Consider the following 7,673-nt stretch of genomic DNA (forward strand, 5'->3'; position numbering starts at 1 on the left):
AGTGTGGTGTGTGTGTGTGGTGTGGTGCTGGTGGTAGTTTCGGCACATTAATCATCTTGTTGATAGCGCTGCAGCCTCACTGCGAATAACACTCGACTCTGTCGCTCCTCTAAAGAAGAAGATCATAAAACAGAAAAAGAAAGCTCCGGCTTCATTTACAAATCCGCAAACTAAAACAAAAGTCCAGAAATCTTGAAAGTAAATGGCGTTCCACTAAACTGGAAGAATCTCGTTTAGTCTGGTTAGATCATCTTAAAACGTATAAGAAGGCTCTCCGTAATGCAGAGCAGCTGATTACTCTTCCTTAACAGAAGAAAATAAGAACAACCCCAGGTTTCTGTTCAGCACTGAGGCTGACAGAGAGCCACAGCTCTACAGAGCCTTCTGTTCCTGTATCTCTCAGTAGTGACGACTTCATGAGCTTCTTTAACCATAACATTATAATTATTAGAGACTAATTAATCTCCTCCTGACCTCAATTGGTAATGACTTAACTTCAACCTCCGAAATTTTAAAAACATCTGTAACTCCTGAAATATATCTAGACTGTTTGACTCCAATCAACCTTAACCAACTAACTTCAACAATCTCATCGTCTAAGCATCAACCTGTCTTTTAGACCCGATTCAACTAAACTGTTTAAAGAAGTTTTACCCTTAATTAACACCTCGTTATTAAATATGATCAACCTGTCTCTATTATCTGGCTACGTACCACAGTCCTTTAAAGTAGCTGTAATAAAACCACTTCTTAAAAACCCTAGTCTTGATCCAGAGGTTTTAGCCAACTATAGGCCGATATCTAACCTTCCCTTTCTCGCTAAGATCCTCGAGAAAGCAGTCGCAAAACAGTTATGTGATTTTTTACACAATAATAGTTTATTTGAGGTTTTTCAATCTGGATTTAGAGTTCATCATAGCACAGAGACGGCACTGGTGAAAGTTACCAATGACCTTCTAATGGCATCAGACAAAGGACTTGTCTCTGTTCTTGTCTTGTTAGACCTCAGTGCTGCTTTCCACACTGTTGATCAGGACATTCTACTACAGAGACTGGAACATTGTGTTGGCATAAAAGGAACCGCACTAAGCTGGTTCAAGTCCTATTTATCTGAGCGATCTCAATTTGTACGTGTTAACGATAAATCCTCCATGACAGCCAAAGTCAGTCTTGGAGTTCCGCAGGGTTCGGTACTTGGACCGATTCTATTCACCTTATATATGCTTCCTTTGGGCAATATTATAAGGAACCACTCTATAAACTTTCATTGTTATGCGGATGATACCCAATTATATCTATCAATTAAACCAGATGAAACCAATCAATTGGCTAAACTTCAATGCCTTAAGGACATAAAAACTTGGATGTCTAGCAACTTTTTGATGTTAAACAGACAAAACTGAAGTTATTATACTTGGCCCTAAATGCCTCCGAAACTCATTTTCTAATGACATAGAAGCTCTGGATGGCATTAACTTGGCCTCCAGCACCACTGTAAGGAATCTTGGCGTCATCTTTGATCAAGATCTGTCGTTTAACTCCCACATAAAACAAATCTCAAGGACTGCCTTCTTTCATCTACGTAACATTGCAAAAATAAGACACATCCTCAAAATGATGCAGAAAAACTAGTCCATGCATTTGTTACTTCAAGACTGGATTACTGCAACTCATTGTTATCAGGTTGTCCCAAAAAGTCTCTTAAGACTCTTCAGTTGATCCAAAATGCAGCGGCACGTGTATTGACTAGAACAAGGAAACAGGATCATATTACTCCTGTATTAGCTGCTCTGCACTGGCTCCCGGTAAAATACAGAATAGAATTCAAAATCCTTCTCCTGACTTACAAATCAATTAATGGTCAGGCTCCAGCATATCTGAAAGATCTCATAGTACCTTATAAACCAACTAGAGCATTACGCTCCCAGACTGCAGGGTTACTTGTAGGTTCCTAGAGTCTCTAAGAGTACAATGGGAGCCAGAGCCTTCAGCTATCAAGCTCCTCTCCAGTGGAACCAGCTTCCAGTTTGTGTTCGGGAGGCACACTCTCCACATTTAAGAGTAGGCTTCCTCTCTCCTCCCCTCCCTCCCCTCTCTTCTTCTCCCTTCTTCTCCCTCTCTATCTGTATGCATTTATGTAAATGTATGTTACTAACTCATCATCCGGGGTATCATCCCCGGAGTTTCTGTGTCTCATGTGGCAGGTTGCCACTGATAAAGTTTACGTCAGGATCAGGAATCGTGGCTGCACCTGCTGCCCTGGTCCTGCTGGACACCGGGAAGCCTTATTGACATTTTCCTGGATTCATCCAAACTTTCTCTTTTTCAACACAACATAATTTCTGTCAAATGTTGTATTTGTACTATGTTGCTTATCCTGTACACACGACATCTATTGCACGTCTGTCCGTCCTGGGAGAGGGATCCCTCCTCAGTTGCTCTCCCTGAGGTTTATAACATTTTCCCTCCTTTAATTATGGGGTTTCTCTTAAGAAGTTTTTCCTTGTACGATGCGAGGGTCTAAGGACAGAGGGTCTAAGGACAGAGGGTGGCGTAACCTGTACAGTCTGTAAAGCACACAAATAAATAAATAAATAAAGAGACAAATGTATAATTTGTGATATTGGGCTATACAAATAAATTTGATTTGATTTGATTTGATGATGTTTACCGTCAGATTTGAGGAAGGATCTACACTTCCAAATAGCGGCAAAATCATGGACAACCCCAAAAGCATATCTAGAATCTGTGTAAATATTTACGGATTTTCCTTTGGCTAGAGAGCATGCTTCAGTTAGGGCCACAAGCTCAGCTGCCTGTGCTGAGAGGTGACATGGAAGAGGGCCATAACAGAGTACAGCAGAGTCTGAAACAACAGAGAAACCAACACGATTAGAACCATCTGAGTCACGAGATGCGGACCCATCAACATACAGAACAAGATCAGGATTAGTCAAAGGTATGTCTTTAAGGTCAGGTCGTGGTGTGCACACAATGAGCAATTCGGCAACACAGTCGTGTTCGTCACCGTCATCAGGTAAGGGCATAAGAGATGCAGGATTCAGAGTAGTGCAACGTTTGACTACAACATTTGGCATGTCCAACAGGCATGTGTGACATCGTAAATAGCGAGCAGCAGAAAGGTGTGAAGTTCGCTGATCACACAGGATGAGAGACACAGCATGAGGCACCAAAAGAGTCAATGGAGCATAGCCGACAATGTCTCGTAAGGAAGTGAGTGCTTTCTCAGCAGCAGCTACAGCACGAAGACATTTAGGGAGACCTGCAGCCACAGCGTCTAATTTGGAGGAGAAATAGGCAACAGGCCTCTGTTTTCCCCCATGATCCTGCAACAACACAGAAGTCATACAGCCATCACATTCATCAACCGCTTGGGTGAAAGGTTTAGTAGGATCAGGCAGCCCCAGCGTAGGAGGGGATTGAAGGGCTAGCTTCATGTTTAAAAATGCAGCATCACCATCAGGTGTCCATGGTAACCGATCGACAGGTTTTAACCCAGACACGTGAGTGATCTGTCTGAGTGGTTGTTCAAGGGGAGAATAGTTAGGGATGAATGATCTGCAGTATGAACACATACCCAAAAATGACATCATCTGTCTCTTAGTGACAGGTTTTGGTAATGCAGCTAATGATGCAATACGCTTGCCAGAGAGAGCTTTACCATCCCCTGAAATGCTGTGGCCCAGAAAAGTGACTTCTGTACATACTGAAGTTTAGACAGGCTAGCTTTATGACCCTCAGCAGCCAAATGTTTTAGCAGGGCAATAGTATCAGTTTGACATTGGGCTTTGCTTGGTGAGCAGATCATAATGTCATCAACATATTGAATAAGGGCCGTTCCCTTAGACATCTGTAGAGAAGACAGACTGGAACATAATGCCATATTATAGACTGTGGGTGATTCACAATACCCTTGACACAGACGTGTGAATGTGTAGGGCTTTCCATCAAACTCAAATGCAAACCAAAATTGGCTGTCCTTATGAACAGGGACACTGAAAAAAACATTAGAGAGAGATCAACAACAGTAAAGTAGATTGCGGAAGCGGGAACCTGAGAGAGAATGATGTAAGGGTTGGGCATGTACGGCCTCATTTACAGCACGTAAATCCTGTACAAATCTCCATTCATCAGGTGGTTTGTCTCGAACCTTTTTCACATGAAACACAGGTGTTCGCACTGGAGAGTCTTTGCATGGAATAATAATGCCTTGCTGTAACAGAGAAGTGAATACAGGTCTAATTCCGTCAATAGCGTCGCGTTTAAGTGGATACTGAGGTCGATTTGGGCGATACGATGATTTGGGAGTGATAATCACAGGATCAGCGGAGCGAATTAAACCTACATCATATTTGTGAGCTGCCCATAATGTTCTTGGAACATCTGACAAAGCCAGTGGGAGATCAGAAACATGTGCAAAGTATGTACCTTGTGTAGGAGGCACTCCTGGAGTGTCTTCAGAGTCAATGCATATTACAGAGCGGAGTGTGTGTGCTGTACAGTTGATGTCATTTTTAGAGACGTCTTTAGAGGGAGAGTACATAATAAATGATGTGTGTGTGGGTTGCCAGTCATCAGCTGACTCCCAATCTTTAACGAAAAGGGCCCAAATCTTGCCATTTGTCTGCCGGAGCTTTTGCTAGAGAGACATGTGGCACCTCCCCTGACACTTGATACAGTGCTGATTGGGGGGGGGGGGGGGGGTGAGAGTAACAGAAATAGCGCTGCGCAGCGAGCTCCAATACATAGTCTTCAACATTATCTCATCATTAATGTCATCCATAAGAAAATCCTGCTGAAAGCATTGAGGTGCACCTCCTTCAGCCACATGAACAGTACAATGCAAATGATCATTAGGCATGAATACAGCATTGGAAAGAACCCGCTGATGGGTCAAATGTATCAGTTTTTCTGATACAGGAAAATTTAGGAGCCAAAGATACACAAATGATGTATCAGGTTGCCATAATGCAGTGTTGAGCATTATGGAAGATGAACGTCTGACTTCTAAACCTTCATCGGTGGAGATGAGGTTGAGACCAAACTGTAATATCAAATCTCTTCCCATCAAATTTATGGGACAGACCGATGATAATAGAAAACTGTGTTTAACAGATGAGGGAAAAGGGTGGCTGTTCTCACCTATATCTGTGCATTTTACTGGCATGGAGAATCTTTCTTTAACAGTAGCACCCGCAGCTCCAATAGAATGGATGTATCTGCCACTCAACTTGCAGTCAGGCAGATCACTAATTTTAACAACAGAGTGAGTGGCACCTGAATCAACCAAAAATACAATCTTTTTACCTAGGATGTCCAAAGACAGAGTGGGGAACTTCTCATACGAATTCTTAGCATTGTATTTTACATATGTGCCCACTGGTTTCATAACTTCTCCCTGCAGCTGTTCAATAGCATTGACAATTTGTGTGTATGTGTGTGTTTCACTTCCCTGTTCTGTAGCTTCGGGCGACGCGTGTTCCTCTCCTGTCAGGCTGTGTTCACTGACCTCCCCAATGTCTGTTTGGCGTCAGTTTCCAGCTGTGTAGTCCTGACTGAATTCCTGTTGTTCGCGTCCCTGTTGTCGTTTTTTTCTTTCTGGACAATCTTTGAGGGACACATGAATTCCAATATATACTGTGACATCCTGCAGCAGAGCATGATCCCCTCTCTTCGGAAACTGGGCCGTAGGGCAGTTTTCCAACATGATAATGACCCTAAACACACCTCCAAGATGACAACGGCCTTGCTGAAGAAGCTGAAGGTTAAGGTGATGGACTGGCCAAGTATGTCTCCAGACCTAAACCCAATTGAGCACATGTGGGGCATCCTCAAGAGGAAGGTGGAGGAGTGCAAGGTGTCCAACATCCGTGCGCTCCGTGATGTCGTCGTGGAGGAGTGGAAGAAGATTCCAGAAGCAACCTGTGCAGCTCTGGTGAATTCCATGCCCAGGAGGGTTAAAGCAGTGCTAGATAACAATGGTGGTCACACAAAATATTGACACTTTGGGCACAATTTAGACATGTTCACTATGGGGTGTACTCACTTTTGTTGCCAGCTGTTTAGACATTAACAGCTGTGTACTGAGTAATTTTCAAAGGACAATAAATCTATACTGTTATTCAAGCAGCACACTGACTACTTTAAGTTATATCAAAGTTTCAGTAGGATAATGTTATCCCCTGAAAGGATATAACAGAATATTTGCAAAAATCTAAAGGGTGTACTCACTTTTGAGATATACTGTATATGGATATATATAGATATACATACATATATATAATTATTTAGAAAACATAAATGACAAACAAATCCTTCTGATGTTTTTTCCAACTTTCAGAAACAAAATTTGCCAAATTATAAGCATTAAAATTAAATAACATTTAAATTCCGTCGGAAAAAGTTAAACAATGTTTTGATTTCCAACGACAACTTTTGATATTTCTATTCAATGCTTTACTTAATGTGATGTTTTTTAATTTAAATGTCTTCATTTGGGGGCTTTTCCAAGCAAATACTGACATATGTGATTATTAGCGATTAATCAGATTAATTAATCAGGATATCATATAATAAATAGATTTTAAAAGTGTAATCCAGAAACTTTACTTTGATCTAAAAACACTGCGGTCTTTAAGGTTGACTGTAAATTAATCAGTTTTAATCTGAAAATCCAAAAAGATAACTTTGTGGAGGTCGCCGGCGAGAGCATCAACTCCTTGTTGTCGGACATCTTTGTTCCTTCTCTTTGAAGACAGACTTTAAAATGTCCTTTATCCCTCGTGCAGTAATATTCTTAATTTATGCAAAATGTAAATTCACATTTTCTCTTTGCTCTGCTTCTGTGTTGTGCTCCTCCATCACATCTCTGTGCTGAGCTGATGTTTCCTCTGTAGGTGAGTCAGCACCATCTAGTGTACAGAGAAGAAAAGTACATCACCTGCTCTGAGCTCTGCTACACGTTACACTGGTTTTATGATTCACGCTTGTAACCATGAGTTACTTCCTCATTCCATCAGCCACTCAGAAAACGTGATTTGGTGAAGTCCCGCCTTCAGCTGAACTTCATTGAAAGATCAGGACACGTGTGTGAGAGAGAAAGAGAAAGCATGTGCTCGTGTGATAGCAACAGGATCAGTAGCATTACAAAGTTGACAGAGTACAAACTAAAGTATCTACTGTGAAGTAAATTACTCCTGATTGTATTAATCCACACTGGAAAGACTATCATATGTATTTGTCTACCTCAATCAATATGTACTTCTGCACTATGAATATATTTCTGCACTGAGTGTATTACAAACATAATAGGGACACTTCCCCTTTAAGAGAACAGGTCAACAAACCATCACTTCCTGACTGCTGACGGAGGAACGTGTTGGCGCCAACTGGGACCAATGAGGAGAAAGTCAACGCCCTCACCAGGTATTTAGGGACCAATGAGGAGAAGGTTAACGCCTTCACCATGTATTTAGGGACCAATGAGGAGAAGGTTAACACCTTCACCAGGTATTTAGGGACCAATGAGGAGAAGGTTAACACCTTCACCATGTATACAGCCACATGTTTTACGACTCTTTGGACACACTTGAGCGGAGCTGTCAGACAGGAAGCTGGGGTTCTTTGAGCCATGCAGTCTGTGGAGACGGCGA

The sequence above is a fragment of the Cottoperca gobio genome, unplaced genomic scaffold, assembly GCF_900634415.1.
Source record: "Cottoperca gobio unplaced genomic scaffold, fCotGob3.1 fCotGob3_254arrow_ctg1, whole genome shotgun sequence".
Lineage (NCBI taxonomy): Eukaryota > Metazoa > Chordata > Actinopteri > Perciformes > Bovichtidae > Cottoperca > Cottoperca gobio.